Source organism: Crocodylus siamensis, chromosome 1 (genome assembly GCF_052110815.1).
Source record: "Crocodylus siamensis isolate JL-2025a chromosome 1, ASM5211081v1, whole genome shotgun sequence".
Classification (NCBI taxonomy): Eukaryota; Metazoa; Chordata; order Crocodylia; family Crocodylidae; genus Crocodylus; species Crocodylus siamensis.
The window spans coordinates 106,638,923-106,664,619 of NC_143395.1; the positions used below are offsets into that span (position 1 = coordinate 106,638,923).

General features: G+C 41.8%; 1 protein-coding gene and 1 long non-coding RNA gene across 2 annotated transcripts in view; one reads left to right on the forward strand and one right to left on the reverse strand.

Moving 5' to 3' along the window:
* Positions 1 to 25,697, forward strand: part of PDE7B (phosphodiesterase 7B) — a 315,205-nt gene that overhangs the window by 22,563 nt on the left and 266,945 nt on the right. The gene's annotated exons all lie outside the window — the stretch shown is intronic.
* LOC149873163 (uncharacterized) lies at positions 4,707 to 5,589 on the reverse strand. Its single transcript, XR_016439846.1, has 2 exons — positions 5,450 to 5,589; positions 4,707 to 5,189 (listed from the first exon to the last, which is right to left on the reverse strand). It is a non-coding gene; the product is annotated as an uncharacterized LOC149873163 (long non-coding RNA).

The window sequence follows — 25,697 nt, forward strand, 5'->3', positions numbered from 1 at the left end:
GTGGTAGAAGAACCTATATAGAACAGAACACACTTGTTGGGATAACAGATTATATGACTACTTTACCCTATACATTCTAGAAATCTAGTATGTGCATATTAATGCAATAGGCCTTCTTTATAGGGATTGTTTAACAATGAACAGACATTCATAATAATAACTGAATTTACAAGAAGCCTATTACAGCAATTGACTGTGCAATGATTTTTTTTTTTTTTTTTTAAGAAATCCTATAGTTTATTTATTCAATAGTTATTTTTGAGTAGGGGTAGATACAAATTTTGAAAGTCCACAGCGAGTTATTACCATATTTTCTCACACATAACCTACATCTTTTCACCAAAACAACCTGATAAAACTTGGGGTACGCATTATAAGTGAAAAAAACCAGAGCCCCATGGTTCTGGAAATTTGGCGGCTCTAAAAACCATAGCAAGTAATGTTCTTTCCCTGAAAATGTGCTGTGGGGAGCCTCTTGGTTGAATGATCTGGCCCTGAATGCCAGATTGGATCAGTACCTGTGGTCAAGCACAGCTGGGACTTGCACACAGCTCCAGACCTGGTGCAAGTGTCTGGAGCAGACTTGATATGCTATGTCAGAGCTACCATATGACCCTGGAGCTGGCACAGGGTCAGACTTAGCACATGGGATCAGCCCCAGACCATGATCCTGTGGGTGAAGCTGGCAGCAGGCATGGCTCCCCAGCTACTAATACTTGGTTTCTGCAAGTAATATTTTCTTCTTTATCCTGCCTCTCAAAAACAAAGTGTGAATTATATATGGAGGTGTGGTGTATTGCAAGAAAATATGTTAATTAGCTTTTTTGTTATATAGTAGTACAAAGAAAACAAAATTGTTTAATACATTCATGAAAATAAACAATAATTTTCAGGATGTGCATCATGGATGCCACTGTATAACTGATTGATTTTTGGGGGACACTACTTAGAATATACAGATATTTCTCTAAATTGGATTTCTGCTGTCCAGTGTCTGGCCAAGAGACACGTTTGGTCTCTATTTACAGCTAAAGTTAAGCTCTATTCAGTTTTATCACTTTTATGTTTTCATTAACCATGACTTTACATATAATTTTTTAAAATTTGTATAGTTTTATTTAAGACAGGCATTGAACTGATTCCCAGAGAACCGCTCTAATTAAAATGCCTTATTGTCATGTGTATTAAACCCCCACAACTTTAAAAACGGCCACAGGATGCTTTATCTAAACCTCTTTTGATGAGTTTTAGATAAAGAACCTCAGTGACCATTTTTAAACATGCAGTGGCTTATATACGTGTCAGTGTGGCCATGCTAGAGTGTTCTAATTAGAACACAGACCAGCCCATGTATCTGAGACAGACAGAGAGAGACCCTAGCTTACAGGAAGGAATATATACTCAGACAATGTAAATATATATCTATATATATATATATATATATATATATCAGTAAATATATATTTACTCAGACAATGACTGAAGTGCATTTCCAAAGGAAATCTCATGCTGAGAGGGCACCAATCCCCTCTTAAGTCAAAATTACCTGATGGACAATATTGATAAGAAAATTTGTATGTTGCTGTCTTCCTTGGCTGTAGTTAAGTTGAAGATAAATACATAACTTATCAGATTTCTGTCTGGGGCAATGAAATAATCTGTTTTGTTTTTTAGTTAGAGAAACAGGGTAATATATCTATATATTTAATTGTGTATTTTGCCTCCAAATCTAAATTACTTTTCTTGCATGCTCTAATTTCTTGTGTAATACATCGTTTTTCTGTCTTATATATCTTAATGATTGTCTGTGGGACACTGGCTTTTCAGAGCAATTGGTAATTATAGGCATACCATCTCCACAGAAATGGCAGACCCTATATTTCATTTCTCTAACATAAGTTCTAGGGCAAACCATTATAAAGAGCTGGTGAGGCCTTGCTTAAATTAAGATATAAGATCCAATCAGGATGCTGGTTTAGCCTGGGATTTTGTTCACCATAGGAGTCTGTTGAATAAGATACAGTCTGCACTCAAGGAGAGGCAGGTGCAGTTTGCAGGAGAGGGTCTGGAGCTTCTGGAGTCCACTAGTATGGCTTGTGACACTGTGATTTTAACTTATTAAAAAAAACAAATTCTGAGCCATAGCTGAATATGTTATCATGCTTGCCTTAATTTCTCATATTGTTTCTTTGACAAATGTTGTCCTTAAATATGTCTTTTAGTGAGCCAACTCTGTCATTGGGAGAGATATTAGACAAATTTTGGGCAAAAAAATTCTCTTCCTTGAGTCAAGTGATATACCAAGTAAAGTTGACTTTTCTCCATTATGGAAATAAAGTGGCTATTCCCAAATGGTATTATCAAACAAACCTTGTTTCTTGCATATTCCCTGATCCATCATAGGCACTGCATTCTATAAACCTACTTACATATGTCAACAGAAATCTAGGTGGCTTTAGAGGCTACCATATATAACATGATAAGTTTGTGTGTCTATATATACTTATCATTTACAAATAATTCCTTATCTTGGTAATAAGGAAAATCCTACCCTGCTGTGCTGGTAACGTCATTTAGCTAATTGTCCATTCTCTGCAACTTATGTGGATGTTAACCTTGGGGGAATCAGTCTGTTTCACTAATCAATTTCCAAGCTATCTTATCATTTGACTTTTTGTGGCATCTTCCATTTTGTTGTATGTTGATATACCCACACAGATCAGTCACTCTAACATAGCAGTCTCGCAGCCTTCAAATCATATTCTGCTGCTTTTGCAAGACTAAATCTTTACAGAAGGATATTATACTTAGGACTGACACAGATCTGAGCTAGTTCAGACCTCTCTTATAAGCGTTAGTGTCCTATAAGAAATAAGGAGGACTTTAAGCATATGTTTATTCAAGGGCAACTGAAATTATTATAATTTAGAACTTTGCTCTTTGCTACTAGAGACTTTTCTTGTAGTTCATTATAGTTGTCAGCCTAATTCAGGCTGGGTCCTACTCAGGAATATGTATATCCCTGGCTAAACTAAACTGCAGTCCTTCTGTGTTTATGTTAAGCTTCTTCTAATGGCTTTCTTTCTAAGTATTTGCACCATCTCTGCTCTGAGTTTTTTTCCACAAATTCTATTCATGATGCTGGCAGGCATCCCAAGGAAGTTGGTCTTTGGTGATGTTTTCTGTCCATGGGAGTGCCAGAATAAATAAGAAAAAGGGATGATGCTAGTAGGTCTTACAGCAGCTCCAGCAGCACAAAGCTATCCTGGAAACACCCAGCCATCAATGTGGGTTTAGCATAATATAACTTACCGGCTCAGAATGTCCTCTTTGGTCCTCAAACCCATGCAGTATCTATTACATCCGTTATTTTCCATATACTTCAATTTATCCTGCAACTTCATGGGCAAGGTGAAATATTACCTCTGCTTTATACTGATATATAGTGTCACCCCCACTTGGCTATCCCAAATGTTAAGATTTGGAAGATCCAGATCCTCAAAGTGGATTTTTTTTGTATCAGTACTAGCCTATTTCTTCCATGGCTGACCCATTCTGAATCTCTAGGCAAACAAGTGTTGCCACCCTAGAAGCTATTCTCTCTGCCTTAGTATCTTTTCTGTATTGTAAGAGTAGACATAAATACAAACCATGTATTTATTTCTATGTGAACTGCTAAATAAAGAAATAAATAAAAGGTTGGCACTAGGCTAGCTCATTTGCCTTCTCTTTTGACATCTAAGCTTCTACCTGATGGTGGATCTGACTGCAAATGACTATGGAGTTGAGGTGACCATTTGAGTTACTATTAGTTTCACATGGAGCTTATACTAGACAGAATAGAAAGATGACTGACTGATTTTACATACGTGCTGTACCCCTCCAATCTAGCTAATAGACTTGCAGAATAAAAAATGATTCTTGCCATTAAATATTTCCAAAAGACTAATGTTGGGTATTCCTTATGTTCCTTGGTAACCCTCCTATTTACAGGCTAGGTCACTGATAACTTTTGATATGTTAGGGTGTAATAATATGTGCTCTTTGTTTTGTTTTTTTAAAGTGTTTCATAACTTTGTGAGAGAGTTACCTGACCACAAACTTTGGAGTTAGAGGGGATAGTTGCAGGACCTTAGTTGCTGCTTATTTGGAAGATTAATGTTCACAACAGATGAGGAATAAATCAGGTGCCAGCAGTGGATACAAGTAATGGTAAAATGGAGTTGTCAAGCCATTTATCTTTCCACAGACATAGTAGAATTTGGCCAGTTACTCTCAGTCTCTCCCTGGTGAATCACAGCAGGTGCAACACCATGCGTCAGCCTAGTTTTGGTTCAGAAAATTATTCCTCTTCCTTGTTTTAAGAATTAAAAGAAAAGTATTCTTGTCTATTTTAATGTACAAAATACCATGCTGGATTCTGAAAATTTCAAACAGACACCAAATTAATATTGACAATTCCAAAAAAGTTAGTTTTATTTAAGTAGGCTGAGGGGGGGGGGGTGTGCGTAGGGTCTGTGTCACATTTTTTTTTCTTTTCTTTTTAGTTATGTAACCCTCGCTGGCACACTAGGCCAGGTGATATGCTGGATTCTGGATCCTCAGGGTGCCAGTAGCCCTGGGAACCCCTCAGGCTGGTCTGCTTACTGAGGTGTCCCTTGGAGAGGTGTGTCCCTCAACCTCTCTGCTCAAGAATTTACTTTAAGTCTAATAAACAAATGGGTTTCTTTATTATACACAACTATATACAGAGAAGAAATGATTCACTGAGAGAATATATATATATACACACACACATATATCTCAAAGGTTAATAATAAAACCAACAATTTGACTAGAATTTACAATTGCAAAAATAAATGAGTAAGTCCACCACACTGGGTGGTCCCACTTGCATCAGACAACCTCAGTGATTACATTCACCTGGTTATAACACTTCAAAACAGTCCCGTTCCCCCCAGCCCCCCATAACCCAGGTCGATTTTTGCTCTGGTCATATTCCCCTTCCTTTGCCATAACAATAAATGGCAATGTAGCTTTAACTATGATTCACCACTGGGTGGCAGAGGCGAGGCTTCTCCTGCTTTGGGGAAGGTGGACTCTTTGCTCTTTCTTGGTAACTCAGCAAAAAAAAAACAAGTCTCCCATCAGCCACTGCAGGTAGCAGGCTTCTTTTCTTTAGTTCCCGTCTGAAAAATACACTTTCTGTAAACACTAATAGTTAAGTGTCCCCTCACACACCCATGCAGATTTGGGATTCTCACAGCCTGCTCTCTCTGGGCTGTCTCTGTCCCCAGCACCTCCACATGCAGACAGGGGTTTCCCTCTGTAGCCCTCTGTCCCTGCAGCACAAGCCTTTCCAGCCCAAACAGAGGACTTCCCTCTGCAAGTCCCTGACCAGGCAGCTTCTCCCAGCTTACCAACCCCTCCCCACTCTTTTCCTGGGTACCTGTGTCCCTGATTGCACAGCTCTGACCCAGGGTGGGGAATCGGCTTCTCCTGGGATGACTCAGTCTCTCCTCTGTTCTGAAGTCTGCTCCCAAGCAAGCCTCAGCTCCATTCCCTCTGCCTAAGGGAAGAAAAGCTGAATCTTTGTCCTTCTCTCCCTAGCTGCTTTTCCCTTCCTCAGCTTTTATGGCTCCATAGTAGCCAATCAGAGCCCGGGGTTTGCAATTGGTGGGGGGCCTGTGGTTACGGTTCAAATCCTCCAGCAAAAGGCATGCATTGTGCACAGCATACCCTCCATTTGGAAAATCTATTGCACCCTCTGCAAACTTTTTGCCACCTTTCCTGCAAATTTCTTAGGCACAGCTCACCCACTCAGTTGTAGCCAAGCAAGCCTTTACAGCTGTTACAGCTGTTTTGTTTTCTTTTAAGGAACTGAATAGAATCTAAAAGAAACAAGAAGATTTATAACACATGGTAAAAATACTGTAACTGGAAAATCACACTCACATAAGGCTCATTGATTAAATGTCCTAGCCACTCATAACATTAAAAAAATCTTCTTATTAAATATCTAAAAGGATTTATTACCTAAAGTAGAAAGGTAATTTAGAATGCAAATGGGAATTTTTCATGTAAATAACTTGTAATAACTAGTATCACTAGACAGCCGTTCATTAACACACTACAAAATCACTGATCTACTACAGGACTTTCCAAAATAACACTTAGCTCAAAGTAATCACTTTCAAGTTTTGATTTCATGAACAGAATATTAAATGCTTATCGAATCAGCTGCATTCCCACTGTCTTGATGCATTTGGGTTTTATTTATACATTATAACCATATCATATTAACCTCTCCCATAGTGTACTAGTGAATTTTGTTCCTGCTAATTCAATACAAATGTCAAGTTGGCAAATGTCACTTTTATAAACAGCTTGCTTAGAAGCAAAGCTGTCTTTTTCAGCCCCTTGATACTACTTTTGTAGTGTTTGATTTCTATTGAGAGTGCTTTGGTTGTTCCACCAGTACTTCATTATCTTTTATTGTCAGGAAAGTTAAGTTCATCTTCCTACAAATGAACTAAAATTCAGTTTGGTAGTCCTGTAGTTGAAGCAGAGCCCTAACAGCCAACATTGAAAAATATAAATTCTGAATGCTGCTTCCTGAGCATTAATATACCTTTTTGGCATGTATTTGTTATTCTAATAAATTCAAATTCAAGAGTCTAAACTGATTTTCTGCAAGGTCAAGAACAAATTCCCCAACTGTAGTACTATATTTGGCACAAACGTATAAGGACATATGTAAAGAAGTGGCATTCAACCTTCATGTATATAATTTAGTATTATCCCTGGTTGGGAAAAGGATACTTAATGGATCTTTACTCTGTTATAGCTTTTATTTTAACTAACACTCCTCATCTCCAACACTGTTTAAATCTAGTGTAAGGTCTGGGAAACATGATTTATGAGGAACGTCTGAAAAAACTGGGATTATTTAGTTTGTGGAAAAAAAGTCTGAGGGGGCAAATGATAATAAATTTCAAATTTCAAAAGAGTGGTTATACGAAAGGATGCTGGTAGACTATTCTCTGTGGCTGCAGGGGCAGTACATGTAGTCTGAAATAGAAGCAAGGGAAATCTAGGTTGGATCTTATGAAGAACTTTCTTACTGCTAAGGAGCATTGGAGCTGGCTAATTAGAAAGGTTATGGAATCTCCATCCTCAGAAGTTTTAAGAGTAGATTAGACAGTTTTCTAGTACGGTTTAGATAGTAATGATCCTGCCATGACAGTGGATTGGACTACATGACCTTCCTGAAGTCCCAGCCTGACTTTTTTATGATAAATCAGATGAACAGGTTCTACTCCCATTTTGGCAATAATCATGGTAAGTCATCAAGACAGTTATGTTGTAGACCAGCAGGCTTATACATTGTGTCAAATCCTATTTTTCTTCATTAAAATTAGTCCATGACCATCTCTAAATTGATTCATGCTTTCATAATAAAGGCTACCCTTTATCTCTGCATGTTTTAGTCATACATTAGCACCAAAGCAGCTCCTAACCTTATGGTGGTAGGTGCTGCACAAATGTAGCAGAAGGCATTCTTCCTGGTCATTTAATTTTAAAACAGTAAGAAATTATCAAACAATCAAGAGGAAGGGTACACCAGGCTGATGAAAATAAGACCATATGCTGTGGACTAGTTCTTACAAAAGTTGATGTCTTCAAATTATTTTAAATTAAAATTAATTACTTAATTGACTAATAAAATCAGTTGTTCCCTGATCTCAAACAACCTAGTTTAAAAAATATTCCTTGTACGTAAAACTCTGTTTTTTCTTGAAGAGTGGATAGGAACTGACGTTACACATAAACTGATATAACTGATTGGAAACCAGTTGAAACCTGCAACAGATCAGATGTTCAGTACACATAGACTGGTTAAAAATGGCTGAAATCAGTTTAAGATAGACCTGGATGGATGTAGTATCAAACAACTGATTTAGATTAAACTGGTCTATCAAACTTCTGCCCCAGATGTCCTCCCAAAGTAAGTTAGGGCTCAGTCCCCCAGCATCCCAGGATGTATTGCAGCTCCACACTAATCCTTCCCTCAGATGTCAGGCAGGCTAGCCTCTGCCCCAGCTTGTCTGCTGTAGTGAAGCCGAGCAACCCTGCTCGGGCCATCACAGAGCTGAGGCAGGCTCCTTAGCCCCTTGTCATGGCACAGCAGTTGGTGAGGGGAGGAATGGACCCCCCCCCACCCCAGCCCTGGCTCTCCACAGCCGGGATCTGCACAGGGGTGCAAGGGGAAAGCCCCCAAGGAGGGGGCTTTCTTCCTTGCACCACAGCTCTACTGGTCTGCAAGTGCCCCAGCCATGCTCCTTCACCAGTCCCCCTCCTGTTTGCTGTGGGGGCGGGGGGCAGGTGAGGGAGGATGGATCCCTGCGCTGGCCCTGACCCCCCAGCCAGGGTCAGCATAGCACATGGGGGGTGGAGGAAGCCCTGAGACAGGGGTTCTCTTCCACAGGGCTGCAAATACCCCAGACCGCACTTGTTAGCTTCAGGGACTTTCCCCCCACCCCACAACTGTGCAGACCCTGGCCGGGGCATCAGGACTGGAGTAGAGGAGGACATACCTCCCTCGCCTACCCCATCTCTCCCACGGCTGACAGGCATAGGGCTGGCCAGGAGGTGGAGTTGGGGCATTTACAACCTGGTGGAACTCTGCAATGTGCAGAAGCAGCCCCCTTGGCCAGTGCTGGCATGTGTTTGTCTTGGCCAATTGATGAGTGGACAGGCTTTTTGACTATCTGTACTTAGCCCACAAATACAAGATACTATTTGTTGTACACACATTTAGTGCTAAATTATGCTGTGAGCCCATCTTTGATTCTTTGGTTTAAGTTCATACAACTTCCAGACCTCCTTAATATGGAATCTCTTAAGGCTTATTCTTAAGGACAACTGCTTCACTGAAAAGATTGAAGATGAATAGCTAATTAAGAATCCACACTCTTGGAGGTAACAGGTGGATTTCCCATCTTTCCCGAAGTCCACATTCAAGGTTTGGTTCAAACATAACTTCCTTCCTGGACTCTGTCTTTATTGTTCTGAGATTTTTTTTTTCCTTTACAGTTTTGAGGCTGCAACATCTCTTACACCCTGGATTGGAATTCATAGGAGCCTAGCATAAGGGTCAAAATAATTCTACATTTCTGTGGTAGGTCTAGAACCTGATGTTGGGCGAGTCAGGAAAAGAGCTCTCTCTCACTACAGAGTTACAGAACCTACCACAAAAATTGTTACTGAAGTGAATGGGAAAGTTGTACTGGATCATAAAAAATGCAATGATTACATTCATTCTGATTCCAGCAAAGGTAGCACTTTAGAAATAAGGCATTTTTCCTAGATCACATCTTCAAATTTTGAGAGTCTCACAACTCTTTTTCTTAGTGTAGCAAGGTTTGTGTTCCAGAGGCAGCCATGATGCCCCCTTGTGATCATGCAAGCCTTGCTCTGCTCCAGCTCCAGCTCCAGCTCCAGGGTGCCCTCTCCTTTTCACTCACCTGCCACACCTTGATGCATTTGTTTGATCAAAAGGGAGACTGCTTAAAGGTCCTAGAGCAAACCCCCATTCTTCTAGCAGCCAACAGGTCCCTCCCGGACCCTGCATATTTCAGTTCTGTTTCTCTCACTCTATATGAGTCCTCCTGACCTGATGGTGCCCACAACAAGTGTTGCCAGCCCCCAGCCACCACCTAGCACTCTGAGGCAAAGGGTGGGGGGGAGGTTTAGTGCATGCAACTATTGATGATACTCCCTATTTCTTCATACTATCTACAAACCTGACAGATGAGGAAGCCAGCAGGGAGCTGATAACACAGAGTTTATCAGCCCATCAACAAAATAAAAGCCTGTCTCATTAGTTCAAGATGCTCTTAAACAGCTGTTTCCAAGGAAGGAAGGGAGAGAGGGAGGGACATTACCAGCTGACCTGTTGATTAGCTTCACTGAAAAGATTAAAGATTGATAGCTAATTAAGAATCCACACTCTTGGAGGTAACTGCTGTGTGCATAGTTTTGATAGAATATAAAACCCTGTAAAAGCAATATTGTTGCCAACAAATATCAGTTTTAACAGTAAGTGACTCTAGCATCGTGCAGAGAGGGGACAGAAGGAACTTTTCCTCATTAACTCATATATAGGAGGGATGGTTAAACTGATTACTGAGAGAAAGTGCCAAGCAGCCAGTTTTGTAGCCCAGGTCTTTAGGAAAGCGATACAAATAATTCAAGGGTTGCTTACATTAAGTTTTAAGGGTATGTTGCAGTAGTATTGCCTTGATTAGTTGCATCATATTTTTTACCAGACTTTTTGTGTGTTTTATTCACTGATTCAAATTCAGTAAGGTGCATTCTATGCCTGGAGGGTTTCCAGATCAACCATTCCTTGATACAGAATCATAGAAAATGAGGGTTGGAAGGGACCTCAGGAAATCATCTAATCCAACCCCCTGCCCAAAGCAGAGTCATCCCTAACTAGACCATTCCAGCCAGGACTTTGTCGAGCCAGGCCTTAAAAACCTCCAAGGGTGGAGAGTCCACCACCTCTTTAACTAACCCTGTCCAGTGCTTTATCACCCTCTTAGTGAGATAGTTACTCTTAATATCCAGTCTAAGCCTCCCTTGCTGCAACTTGAGGCCATTGCTGTTATTTGCCACCACTGGGAACAGTCTAGCTTCATCTTCTTTGGACCCTGCTTCAGTTATTTGCAAGCTGTTATTAAATCCCCCCTCAGTCTTCTCTTCTGCAGACTAAATGAACCCAGTTCCCTCAGCCTCTCTTCACAAGTTATGTGTCCCAACCTCTAACCATTTTTGTTGCCCTCTGCTGGACTCTCTCTGACTTGTTCACATCCTTTGTGTAGTGGGGGGATACAAAATTAGACACAGTACTCCAGATGTCTCACCAGTGCAGAATAGAGGGGAAGAATCACTTCCCTTGATCTGCTGGCAATGCTCTTACTAATACAGACCATTATGCTGTTAGCTCCTTGGCAACAAGGGCACACTGACTCGTATACAGCTTATAATCCACTGTAACACCTGGGTCCTTTTCTGTGCTGCTGCTTAGCTAGTTGGTCCCAAGCCTGTAGTGGTGCATGGGATTCTTCTGTCAAGGGTGGTGGTTGATGGAAGTCAATCATCATGGTGCCCTATGACTATTTGGATGCTCCAAGGCTCTTTCCTTGGGCCTCTACTATTTAACATCTTCATTAATGATGTGGATATTTGTATCAGAAGCAGACTGGCCAAGTTTGGCGACGACACCAAACTCTGTGGTAAAGCGTCCACACCTGAGGACAGGAGGGTGATCCAGGCTGACCTGGACAGGCTCAGGAAATACGAGAACCTGATGGTGTTTAACACCAAAAAATGCAAGGATCTCCACCTTGGAAAGAAAACCTATAGCATCCTTATAGGCTCAACAGTGCTACGCTGGCTAGCACTACGGACGAAAGGGACTTGGGGGTCATGATTAACCACAAGATGAACATGAGCTTTCAATGTGATACTGCTGCCAGTAAAGCAAGCAAAACGCTTGCTTACATCCATAGATGCTTCTCAAGCAAATCCCGGGACATCATTCTCTCATACTTAGCCTTGGTGAGGCCACGGCTGGAGTACTGAGTCCAGTTTTGGGCTCCACAATTCAAAAAGGATGTGGAGAAGCTTGAGAGGGTGCATAGGAGAGCCACGTGCGTGATCAGAGGTCAGGAAAGCAGACTTTATGAAGAGAGGCTGAGAGCCAATGGGACTCTTCAGCCTGGAAAAGTGGAGGCTCAGGGGTGAGCTGGTGGCCACCTATAAGTTTATCAGGGGTGCTTACCAGGATCTGGGGGAACATCTGTTCACCAGAGTGCCCCAAGGGATGACAAGGTCAAACTGTCACAAACTCCTCCATGACTGTTTCAGGCTGGACATAAGGAAGAACTTCTTTACTATCCGGGCCCCCAAGGTCTGGAATAGACTCCCGCCGGAGGTGGTTCAAGCACCTACTCTGAACGCCTTCAAAAGACATCTGGATGTTTATTTTGCTGGGATCCTATGAGCCCTGATGACTTCCTGCCCCTGGGGCAGGGGGCTGGACTCGGTGATCTTCTAAGTTCCCTTCCAGCCCTAATGTTTATGAAATCTAAGTGCAGTGGGGAATATTTCTAGTGCAATGGGGAATATTTTTGCTTTCCATGCATAAGGGCAGCATGATAAATTCTGTATGAAATGTTGCAAGCCTAAAATGTTGCAAAGCTAAGGTGGCCTCCTTCCCTGTAATATTCTGGGCCATTTCTATTTAAGATGATTTTTATTTTAGGTACATTGTTGTGCCTGTATATCTGTATGGACACCAAGATTATTAGTTTGTCCATTTTCCAACATTGTTGAAATGTACAGCACAGTAAGTTCCACATCACTTATTTTTATTTCTTTTAATTTTGGGAACATGTATGCTGCCTCTTATTTGCTAGATTGAGTCACATTAGAGAATATCTTTGAGCCCTCTGATTAATAGCCTGTATTACAGATAAGATGTTACATAAGGCAGATGGAGGGACATTATCTGTGTGGGCTGTGCTCTAATACCCTCATGCAGCAATTTCTTTTTATAACTAGCAACTAATAATGACTGACAATTCATAGGTTTCCCTCCCATAAGGCTTCCGGGAGCTTTAAACCAAAAAAGGGAAGAGATTTCCTCTAAGTTAAGCAAAATGTACAGATAAATCTTGATTTAGGAGCAAAGCCTGGAAGACTCCAACCTCCCATGTCTCTCAATAAACAAAAAAAAAGAAGCTCATTTCTTTGCTATAGTGCTTTAAATTGAACAAAATCTCCATTTTAAAGATGTGCCACAGCTCAAAGAAATGAAATTAAGGCATGTCACCTGCTGGAATAGTGACTCTGAAATCTAACCTCACTGCCTGCAGACAGTGGCAAAACTCCCATTGACTTTCTTAGTACCAAAATTTTCTCTCACAATTCAAGAACTAGCAGAATTAGCTAACCAAGACAGTTTCCCTGGTTAAAACTCCTAAACCATCTTGATCTGACTTACGTCGCCTGACATGTGCAAGGGTTGATCAGGAAAGATCAAGGACTTTTTCAAGGAGTTTTTTGTGAACCTCCCTTCAGCCTTGCTACAGTGCAGTTCTACTCTGTAAAAAGTGAATTATGGGTCTACGTATTTTTGTCTCCATTCAAGGTTTGTTCCTTTTACAATTAAAAGAAAGTTTCTGTTTGACAGGCCTACAATAAGTTCTCTCTGGCTCTTGTCCTTTTCAGACTAATAATTGTATTGTACATCCTCAGTCACATTGGTGAGCATTTACTCATCTGAATGACTGCATTTATATTAATACTACTACTCAGGTAAGAAACTTGTCACTAGATCTAAGGAAGGAGATTCTAATCAAGGCCTATACTGATTACAGTAGTCCAAACAACGATGCCCTAAATGTTCAATGCCTTAATTTGGCATGTACAGCCATGGCAGAAACTCTACTGGTAGTATAGGAAGCAAAAAAAAAACCTGCATGAAAGCATCTGAGATAGATAGCGATCCTATAAACAGGGAATAATTGTCTGCTTAACTTGCACAGATCTTATGGTAGGATATGGCCTTTGGGCTTTCAGTTTGCATTGGTCACTTACTGGCAACTGTCAGACTGCTTAAAGAAGAAAAGTAAATGTTGGGACACAAGCAGTAGAGGCAGTAGAAACTAAGCAGTTTTCTTCTCTGTAATATTGGTTTAGCAATTAAAAGAAAGACTAATTGAAAGCATGTATATGTATATGCAAGCCTGAATATAACCTATTGAATGTTTAATATATCCAGATATGTCTGAGGATCAAACAACACTGATATTCACTGTAGCCAAAGATAAATTACAGACACATGGTTCATGTTGTTCTTTCAGGTTATTTGAACCCATCACTGTGGTATCTCTGCACTTCCCAACTGAGGCATAATTGTATTCTCACATATTCTATCAAAAATAAATATCAGTAAATCACAAAAAAAAAGTAGTCTAGTTTGTAAGGAATTATGAATGTGCCAGTTTTTAAGAAATCTAAAGTTCTTGATCACGTCTTATATGTATGATGGTACTTTTTTCTATTTCTTTCTTATTATAATATAACTTTAACAGAGTGCTATCCTTTCTTATCTATTTTATGGTAATACAATGACTGGTGTGGAAAGGAGAGTTCAGGGAATATTTGTTTTCAGATTTAACATTATCCGTGATTCTTGATAGGACATATGGAGCAGACGCTAGTTTAATTTTTACAATTTAGCATGGAGACACCCACAAAATATATATCAATGCACATATGCATTTGATATGTAGGATGGTACTGGGATTCATTTAAATTGATTCATTGGCTTTGCATGCATTCAATATTTTTATAATTTAAAAAAAATATGTATGTCGTACATTTACAGGAAAATTGTCTGAATTATCCTTGTAATTGCCTGTTTCATTTTGGCTTTTTAGATAATTTATTCTTAGTTCTCATCTAGTAATATTTCACTATTAGGCTTATACTTATTAAAAACTTTTGAGTCTTGAAAACTATATTTTGAGGCTGGGATTGCCTCATATTATTGAATTCTGTTCCATCATCCTATACACGTCCTCTTGAGGAGTCTTAAATTATAAGAAATTTGTAAAGTAAAAGTGCTTACCACTTCACAAGCAATCAGGACTGGTAATAGAGATGATATCTTATTAGACCAACAGGATTATTGTAAAAAAAATTCTTTAATTGCAAGCTTTTGGGCACAAACACCCTTCATCAGGTGCCGGAAAAAAGGTTTTAAAAGTTCTCCTGAATCCTGTTTGCTTTTTCCTCTATACTAATATAGCTACAACCTGGATACCTGACACATGGAAGATATCTAATTTTAGCTGATTTTTTAAAATTAAATCTTCAGATTTTCCGAAGCAGGTAGCAACTGTGACCACCTGAAACATAGGATACTACCCTTGCTTTTGTTTCAAGGTAATTTGCATCATCACAGAACCTCACATAGAGGTGAGAGACTCCATATCAGCTATAAACTGCCTGCCCAGAGGAGTTTTCTACCTATTGACTCCTCTGTGAAATTCTATGAAATATGAACTTTCATTTCTACCCAGGAGTACTTTTACAATCTTTTCTCCAATGCCTGATGAAGGGCATTTGTGCCTGAAAGCTTGCAATTAAAGATTTTTTTTGCAAAAGTCTTGTTTTTTTGCAAAAATCTTGTAATAAAAAATATCATCAATATACAATAGTAGTAGGTTACAGCCTATAGTTTTTCAAACTAAGAAGTTTTAGGATAGTATACCATAATATCATGGCTTTAAGGTTAAGGTTAGTCCTTCTGAGCCAGATTCAAACTCCATTAAAACAAAAGGAAGTGGCTTCCATTGATATTGGTGTCCTTTGGACCTCTTTATCTCCGTATATCACATACTGGGGGTCCAACTATACAAAAAAGTAACTTCAGTAATATTATGTTGATTCTTATGACCAGTTAAACTACATTGTCATTTGCTATATTTGCACAGCACAAATAATAGTTTCCTCATGGGCGCACCCAACCTACTTTTCCTGATTGGGCTGTTTTAATTATGAAACACTGGCATGCACCATCTTTCTTTTCTATATGAGATTTCTAGAGTGACTTTGGAAGAAGGAATAGGAGTCCTTTAACTATTGGTGTGACTCCTTATTTAGTCCAGTCCTGAGGTATCACTGACTCTATTGTACTAAGTTCAAATTCTGTCATTGCTGTTTAGAAGTGCGGGAAGGATGTAAGAGGATCTTTGAGGGATGGGTGGAAACATGATACACCAAAGGCATTTGGTGGTTTTTGATGGAGTATGCAATGCATGTATGGTACTAGCTTCAGTGTGTGCTTCTAAAAAATTTGTTTGCCAGAGATTCATGTGCTAGTGTCTTGATAGGATTAATCATTTCAACCGGCCTCTGGTTATTTGAGTTTTAAAGTTATTTGAAATTGTGCATATTATTTTAATAGTTGCTTACTTTTAGCAACTGGGCTCCTTATCTGTCCTAAGAGATGCTCAGACAAAACTCAGTTGCAAGGGCAAAGTTGTTTTTGACAACCTCCTCCTTTATCTTTTTAATAGATACATATTTGTCACTTTATTCCTCTTTGCCTCTTATAACAATTTTTCCCAAATTTGTCTCCCCTTTTACGAGTAATATTTTTGTTGTCTGTAGTTCTGTGCTCAACATTGCCACTCCATAATTTTTGGTTTGCCAGTGGAGGCAAGTTCCCTTGTCATTGTGGGGTTCATGTTAAAATTCCAGCTCTTGTATTTCCTCTTATATTTCTTATGTATAAGATTGTTCACTTTTTATTAGCCCAATCTATCTTTTAATTCCTTCAGGGTAAATTAAGCTCTAACAGAGTAAAAAGAATAACTGAGAATGCCTGCCATTTGTAACCCGTGAACCACAGAACTGAAGGTCCCTTAGATCAAATCCTTCTAAGGGCCAAGAAAGCATCTACCCATCTAACCCACCTACCCATCTAACTGGTTACTCACAAATATGAATCCACTCAGTGATGAGCACTAAGAGTACTTTTGGAGAATGAATTGAGTCTTCTTCAGTTCTTCAGGCCCATCTGAAATAAGGGGTGTGCATCAGGATCTGGGGGAACACCTGTTCACCAGAGCACCCCAAGGGAAGACAACAGCTAATGGTCACAAATTCCTGAAAGACCTTTTTAGGCGGGACACGAGGAAAAACTTCTCTACCATCCATGTTCCCAGAGCCTGCAATAGATGCCCTTCAGAGGTGGTGCATGCACCTACTCTGGAAACTTTCAAGAAACATTTTGATACCTATCTTACTGGGATCCTTTGACCCCAGCTGACTTCCTGCCCCTTAAGCAGAGGCCTGGACCCGATTATCTTCCGAGGTCTCTTCCAGCCTGAATGTCTATGAAACAATAAAATACTTGAAATTTCCTAACAGCACCATTTTTCATTGTATTTCATTGTTTCCACTTCCTGCCTTGGAGAATTTAGAAGAAGGCAAAACACTCTAGTAAACAAACTTTCTCAAAGCATTTTAGTTTGAGTAAAGGCTTGTTCTAACTTTAGGCAAGCCACTTTACTCTTCCTTAATCCAATTATTTATTTACCAGTGGACTGAAGAGAGTTCATAAAAATTCCGTGTTAAAAATACACACACAAAGCTGCACTAAAAGAACATGTTAGAGTTGCAAAGTCAAACACTGTAAAGTTAGGAAATGGTAGAATTAAGACTACTCATGCAACTTGAATTTGGTCACCTTGGCTGGATCTAGATGTGCTGGCACTTGCAGTTTGTGGAATTGGAAACCTCTTCGCAGCACCACAAACTGCACACGTTGCATGTTAAACAATGCATGGCACTGCTAATTTGCAGTGGTGGGCCAAAATTTGATATCAACCTTTCCCAGTAGCAAAAAAAATAAACCCTGAAGATAAGAGCGGTGCAAAGCACACCAAAGTGCTTTGCGTGTGCCAGGACAAATGCAGAGACAGTGCTTGTGGTTATTTGAGTTTTTAGAGTCCAGACAAAGTGCCCCAACCAGCCACTCCTGGCTGGCTGGCATGCCTCTAGGCAGTAGTAGCCTTAGGGGAGGGCAAACTAGGCAACTGCCTAGAGCCCCACACTTCATAAAAATAAATTTTAATTACACTGAATATTTATAGTATCAGTATTGTATTAAGATACTTTCACTGCAGTTTCATGGATAGGGCAAAGTGAAATTGAAATTGAAAATGTCCAACTTGCTTATAGGCCATCAAAATTAAGCCTTGAAGGGGTCCCAAATGACTCTCTTGTCCAGGGCCCCAACAATTCTAAGGCTACCACTGCTGGCTGCTTCCCTATCTCCATGTGCCTCAACGTGGGGGCTCCACAGTAGAACCCCTGCACTGAGGCACATGGAAATAGGGGAGCAGTCAGCCCAGGGCTGCCTGCTCCCATCTCGAAGCACACTGTGCCCCAGCCAGCTGGGGGCTCCGCAGCACACAGAGATTGTGGAGCAGACAGCCCTGGGTTGCCTAAAAGCTGCATTAAAAGAACATTTTAATGCCAGCCAGCCCCACATTGAGTCACTCTGTGCCCCAGGCAGCCTCCCCCACAGCACAGGAAGTAGCTGGACAATGTGTCCCACTGCGAAGCACATGGGCAGGGGATGCACTGTGGCCCAAATTTGTGTTGCTACTATTTGTGCTGCTGCAAATGCACACCATTGCTTATCTGGACACTGCCCGTGGCCACACAAGCATAGACATTCGTTTCCCTGAGGACAAGAAGCAATGGCACACCCAGCACCCTTACTGGGGTCCTGAGGGCTGGGGAAGCTGCAGCCCTAGCACTCCTGCAGCTTGGAGCCTGCTGGCAGCTGCAGCATGACTCCGGCCAGCAAGGATCCAGTTTTGGGTGGTATGCACTACCACTTTATACAACACCCCACTTTTGGGGGGGGTTGGTTTTTTGACCCCGGAATCTCCCCAATGCCCTCCCCCACCCAGTGCCATATTAACTGCACACTTATTAAACCCTGCTCTGAAGACAGAACTATTATGGGGGGGCAGGGGTTGGTGCTCATCACTACACCTCTTTAATTAACAAACATTAATTAATCTTCACAAAAGTCCCTGCATAATTAATGAGTGGCACTATCTTCATTTTACATATGGGGAGCTCAAGCACAGGCAGGGTAGTCAGAAGTATGCCCTGAAAGTTTGTGTGTCCAATTTGATACACCAGGGGCCTGATTTTTCCAAAATTCTCAAAGTACAGCTTCCAATGCAAGTATTCAAATGTCTTCAGGCAGACACCCAGAAAATTAGAAGCACATATTTAATAGTTACCTCTGAAATCCTGGTTGACTTCATTGGCAAAGGTAATAGAGATACCTTAAAAAGTAAGCGGTCCCTAGTGTGATTTTCAAAAGGGCCTAGAGTAATTCTTGAAAATCCTACTGTGGGCCAATCTTTGTCTTTAGGTATCTGCATAAAGAACTGGACCCAAGTATCTTTATTTCACCTAGAACTCAGTGGCCAAGGCAGGGGTAGAAATCAGTTTCCCAGAACATAATTCAACTTCCTTAACTATAAAGTCATCCATTTTCTTACTGCAATATCCTGCTTTGTTTACTACATGCCTTCTAACTTCTGTAACAAATGAGGGTTTTTCCTACAAACACATCTCCTTCAGTCCCTAACACTGATTTGTCCACAGAGCAACACCATCCTCTACTGATGGAGGCAGAGGCCTCGTGGAAAATAAAATGTTAACTATTCAAATAAAGCAAAATGGGAATAGAAGGGGAAGGAAATTATGTCATGTGGTTTCATACTGACACAGCGGGTTTCGGTCCTGGTAGTCTACCAATAGTTGGAGCCACACAGGCCTCTTCTGCATGACTTAATGACAGACTAATAGCAGCTGTAGTTTCTCATCCTTTCTGTGGACCAGCAGTAGACAAGAATGAGATGCACGCTTTGTCATAAGGCCTCTTACATGGTTGCTGGTATCAGAAGAATGGGTTAGACTAAGCATACCATTCCAGACTCTGGAGGGAAGTGGATCAATGGAAAAAGAGGGTTTTTTCTGCCCATTTCCCCCTTACTTGATTCCTTTAACTTAATTTATCCCAATGTCCCCATCTCACTTTTCCAACCCACTGTTCCCTTTTTCCTCCCAAATTCCTGGCTGGAAAGTTCTCAAAAGTTCACCCATTTTTAGTGTCTAAGTACATAACTCTAAAGAATGAGTGGTCTGTTTGCCCTCTCCTGCTGTGTTTCACATTACTAGTACTGTACTTACACAATCCAGTGCAGGATCATTTTCTCATGGGATACTGTGCTTTTGTTTTTCCTAGAGAAAAGGAATTGTTTTCTTCCCAATATCTCAAAGGCTTTTTGACTATATCTCATAGCAATGCAAGGAAGTAAATGTAGTCTGTACTATTTGTTAAGGGACTCTCCTCATACTATTTTATAAAAATGGTTGTGGTGACAGAGGCATATTCTTCAAAGAGAAAACTTACAGTGTGAAATTTCTGAAGAAATAACAAAGCTCCACAGACTGTGCAAGTAGCAGGAGCGGTCCTAGAGGCACCTGGGAAAACTTTTTTTTTGGCCCATTTCAATTGTTAATGCTGTATGGTATATTAATTGGGCTCCAAACAATGTTCATTGTGGATTCAGACTGTGCATGGCTTTATGAACTCAACCAATTCAAAGCAGCAGATCTGAGAATGTTGCTATTTATTTGCAGTACTCTGGTGAGTGTAAATGATTAATGCCCAGTGGTATTTGCCCTGCTATAGGTAAAACACAAAATGAAATGTGTGCTTCTTCAAAGGTGTACCCCAGCTTAGCTGGCAGCCCACCATGTCAATCAATGTGACTGGCACTTTTAAATATACATTACAGGTCCTTTGCTCTTGTCTGCTGAAGGAAACAGTGCCACATTCAATACTTGTGATTGAGTGAAGAGATAGGGCTCCTGAAGACAGGAATGCAAAGTTAGATATTTAGCTTAACTACCTAGCAAAGAGACTGAAGGAGACTTGCTAATAAGGTACAGCCTGGTGGGTAGAAGTAAAAGGCAATCTTGTCTGCCTGGGGAGAGAAACATTGAAGGAGAGGCTAGGTATGCAGAAAGGGATGAAAAGCCATAAAAATCAATTCTATCACAAAGAACAGTTACCTTTTGTTTTTTAAAATCAGCCACATTTTTGGGAGCATATTCTTCAGACAGGCATTAATGTTGCACCTCGTTATAACCTAGTCTCCATCAAGCCAAGACCCACTCTCCCTCACATTAGCTACTCTTCTTGTTTGGCTGTAAGCAGTAGCAGTTTTTATAAACTTACTAAGCACTTACTTTGTGGACTTATCAGCAAGGATCCTGGTTTTCTCTGTTTAAAAATTGCAAATTCTCTCTCTCATATTTTTTTTTAATCACGGAAAAAACCACGGATTTATATATATATAGGTATCAGTTGAACACCATGTTTTATTGCTCTATTTCTAATTCTAAAGCAATTTGGAAGCCTACCAGTGCTTCAGTCATAATAATAAACTAAAATTCTTAATATCTATGCATTTTGGCATTTAATTTGCGGGTTTTTATCATGGAAAAATCAGAGCTCCCCCTGCCCCCAGGATGCGGGTCCAGCTGCAGCTGTGTCCCCTGACCACTTCGTGGCACTGAGCAGCTCCGATATGCTGCTGACCTGCTCATGCCATTGCCCTTCACTCCTGACCCACAGACCCTCCAGGGCCCTGCTGGTGCCCCTCACTTCCTAACTATAGCATCCTGGCACCGCTGGTGCCCCTCGCTCCCCACCCACAGCCCCCTGTCCTTGCCAGTACTCCTCACTTCCCACCCATAGCCTCCTGTGCCCTGCTGGTTCCCCTTACTCCTCAGCCCTTCTGGAGGGGTCCCCCAGCTGCCAGGGCTACAGGTCTGCAGACCCCTGCCCCCCACAACAGCACCCAAACCCTGGCTGGCACCCACAAGAAGTGGTGGCTGCTGTGGCAGAGCAGGGCATGGAGGCCAAACCCCCACCCCCCCACGGGAGCACAGGCCAGAACGGAGCCCACTGGAGAGGGATGAGGGCTGCCCCATCTGGGCTCAGGCCTCCCACCCTGCTGCACTTCCACCTCTGCAGCCCAGCAGGTGGGATCTGGCACAGCAGGGCAGAGAGAGACTAGGTGAGGAAGCATGATGCCACCAATACAAGCCATGTGCTGCTATGGAGAGGTGCCCCCTGTTCACCCAGAGGCAGTGAGAGGCACAACTGCATGCTGCCACCTCTGCTGCTGCTGGACACACCACTCCAGCTAGCCAGCAGCCCCAGCCCCAGCCCCAGCCCCAGGCATACCAACTCCCTTCCTCCTTCACTATGGGGGCCTCAATCTCCCCGCTACTAGACTTACCTACAGGGAGCTGCCCTCCAGGCTGCCTAGCAGCCATGTGCACGTGTACGTGTGCACATGAATGTGGCGCCTTCTACCTGACAGCCCTTCTCCTGCTCCCCACAGCCCCTTGCAGGCTGCAACTGTGCCATCCTGCAAGGGGAAACCCACCATTTCCCACATTCTTCTCCTTTAAAAGAGAAAATCTGAGTTTTACCAGGTTTTTCCATGGCAAACAGAAAACTGAGATCCCTGCTTATCATTCAGAATCAGATGCTGTGCTTTTCCACAAGGAAATGAATTGTTAGCAGCGCCACTACTCTATTCCCCTCTTCATCCCCACTTGTGAGCCAAATATAATTGGAGCCTGTGGGAACATCTCCATGTGCTATTAAGGCAAAGCAATAAATTCCGACACTTATCACATTGGAGTTTATTGCTTCTGGGCAATGTGTTTTACACCTGAACCTGGGATCAGAGCATACTGAGCTGGGTCAAAGCAGCCCCAACTGGCAGAAAGCCCCAGGGGTCAGCCTGCCAGCCCAGGGCTTCTCTGACCTAGCTCAATGTGCCAGGGGCTGGCTGGGGCATGAAGGTGCTCCAGTGGGAGTCCAGCAGGCTTGCCCCACCCAGCTGTGTCAGTGTCTACACGTGTGGTGCTGCAGAGTAAAAAAACTCCCTAGCAAGATGTATTTGTATTTATAAGTTTATCTACTCCACAGCAGGGTGTAGCTACATGAGACATTTGTTAGTAGCAACATGTAAGTGCTCTCATGCTATGTTGCTCTCAAGTGGCTGCTGCTGTTATAAACTGTCATCTGACTATGTGGTATAGAAAATGTTTCCAAGGGAAATGTTGCTGGTAAGAGGTTGTTGTTACCAGTGTCAACTGGTCATGCTGTTTCAGGAAGTGAGCTTTCTGTTCAATACCTATACGTGACCTTAGGGAAATTTACTGAGAAGACTGGACCTGCAGTGTTGCTAGTATGCTCATGACATTCAACTCCATATCACTCAATCCCCTAATCCAACCCATGCTGTTGATTGTCTGACCCTGTGTTTCAAAGGGTGGATGAATCCTGGCTGAATCCTGAGCTGGCTGAAGCCCAGTCTGGGTAAGAATGAAGTGATGCTGGTAGTCACTTGGAGGAGTTAAAAGGGGAAAAAAAATCATATTAAATAGTGATGCAGAATTTTTTTCCTCTGATTGACAGTGTGTTCCTGCCTTTTTTCTTGTGTTCACAATCTAGCGATTTGGTTAGATTTCCAGCTGCTGGACATCCAAGAAAGCCTTTTACAATTTGTCTGACCAGTTGCAACCTGCAAACTGTATTTCAGGTACTATTGCAATTTGAGGGGGAAAAAAGTATTGGCACAGGTCAAGGTTCTCATAAATGGATTTTACTTTAAGTGAAGCAGATAGCAAAAGACAATAGATTAGCATTTAGATCTACATGATAAAGGCTTCAAGCTTTTAAAACAATGTTGCTGAATCAATCTGGTCTGTTTTATTAATATCCAAACATTAGAGAAGCAGCAAAAGCTCTTGCAGATCAGATATAATTCTTGGAAAATACATAAATTCCCAAGATTAGAATAAACTCTTACGTTTGCATGAAAATTTCCTATTACTTTAACTCTTTAGATCTCTCCCACTGAGTGATGTTCAAAAAGTTCTCTCAAGAAAGAACAAACCATAATCACAGCCATGCATCATAGTGTTAGATGTTAAAATCATCTCATCTCAGTATCTCTACATTTAATTGGTCATGTTATATCCAAGTAGAGAAGAAAAATATGATTTTAAAGAAAAAAATGTATATGAAGATGGTAGACAGGTGGATTTCCCATCTTTCCCGAAGTCCACATTCAAGGTTTGGTTCAAACATAACTTCCTTCCTGGACTCTGTCTTTATTGTTCTGAGATTTTTTTTTCCTTTACAGTTTTGAGGCTGCAACATCTCTTACACCCTGGATTGGAATTCATAGGAGCCTAGCATAAGGGTCAAAATAATTCTACATTTCTGTGGTAGGTCTAGAACCTGATGTTGGGCGAGTCAGGAAAAGAGCTCTCTCTCACTACAGAGTTACAGAACCTACCACAAAAATTGTTACTGAAGTGAATGGGTATGTTCACTCATAAAGAATGCAATGATTACATTCATTCTGATTCCAGCAAAGGTAGCACTTTAGAAATAAGGCATTTTTCCTAGATCACATCTTCAAATTTTGAGTCTCACAACTCTTTTTCTTAGTGTAGCAAGGTTTGTGTTCCAGAGGCAGCCATGATGCCCCCTTGTGATCATGCAAGCCTTGCTCTGCTCCAGCTCCAGCTCCAGCTCCAGGGTGCCCTCTCCTTTTCACTCACCTGCCACACCTTGATGCATTTGTTTGATCAAAAGGGAGACTGCTTAAGGGTCCTAGAGCAAACCCCCATTCTTCTAGCAGCCAACAGGTCCCTCCCGGACCCTGCATATTTCAGTTCTGTTTCTCTCACTCTATATGAGTCCTCCTGACCTGATGGTGCCTACAACAAGTGTTGCCAGCCCCCAGCCACCACCTAGCACTCTGAGGCAAAGGGGCGGGGGGGAAGGTGTACTGCATGCAACTATTGATGATACCCAGCTTTTCAATCTCCCTCTCCCTGTTTCTTCATACTGTCTGCAAACCTGACAGATGAGGAAGCCAGCAGGGAGCTGATAACACAGAGTTCATCAGCTCATCAACAAAATAAAAGCCTGTCTCATTAGTTCAAGCTGTTCTTAAACAGCTGTTTCCAAGGAAGGAAGGGAGGGACATTATCAGCTGACCTGTTGATTAGCTCCAAAAAGCCCTAAGCAGACACTGTCCTGTATGCCTTTGTGCTATCCCAGTGAAATTGGAGATACAGACACCTCTCAGCATTAGCTAGGATACCACATGCTGGCTAGGTTCCCTGCTCCTGGAGTTGGTGCTGTGGGAAAGGGGAGAGAAAGAAGGAGGAATCCCTGCATGAGCAGTAAGTGGGGGGCAGGAGGGCAGGGGAAAGCCAGGCAGATGCTGCAATCTCCCAACTCCTTGCAGCTATGGAGGAGAGGGGTGGGGCCAGCCCTGTTCTCTGGAGCAGACAGCCCAACCCAGTCCAGCTCAGCCCAGGGCTGCAAAGTATCGGGGATGCTGGGGCACTCCAATTTATACTTAATCCAGGAAGGGGTTTGGAACAGAAATTGCATTACATTCAACCAGGTTTATCTTAAACCAGTTTCAGCCATTTTGAAACTGGTTTGTGTCCCCTGAACTTATGTTCTGTTACAAGTTTAAATCAGTTTCTGATCACTTAACCAATTTATGTATAATGTCTGTCCCTAGCCTTAAGAGCTATTATGTGGTCCAAACTGCCCCTTACACCATGCACATGCTTCACAGATGTTACTGTGCATTTTCTCCCTTGTTGGGGCTTCTGCATTCTCAGCCCCTGCCCCTTTTCTTTTGCTTGGCCCTCTAGCTCCAGTCCACTATGCTGAACTGAGCTTCTGGGTTGCAGCCTCTGGCTCTCTTACTTGGATCCTGGGTCCGCTGGCCCTGGTGTCAGTTTCTCGGACACTCCTGGCCCCATCCTTGCTCTGCTCTGGGCAGCGAGCCTGCTCTGGCTCTACTTGTCTAGGCTCCCTGACCTGATCTCTGCCTAGCTTGGGATGCTAAGCCTACTTTGGCTCTGTATGTCTGGGACCCTGGACCTATCTCTGT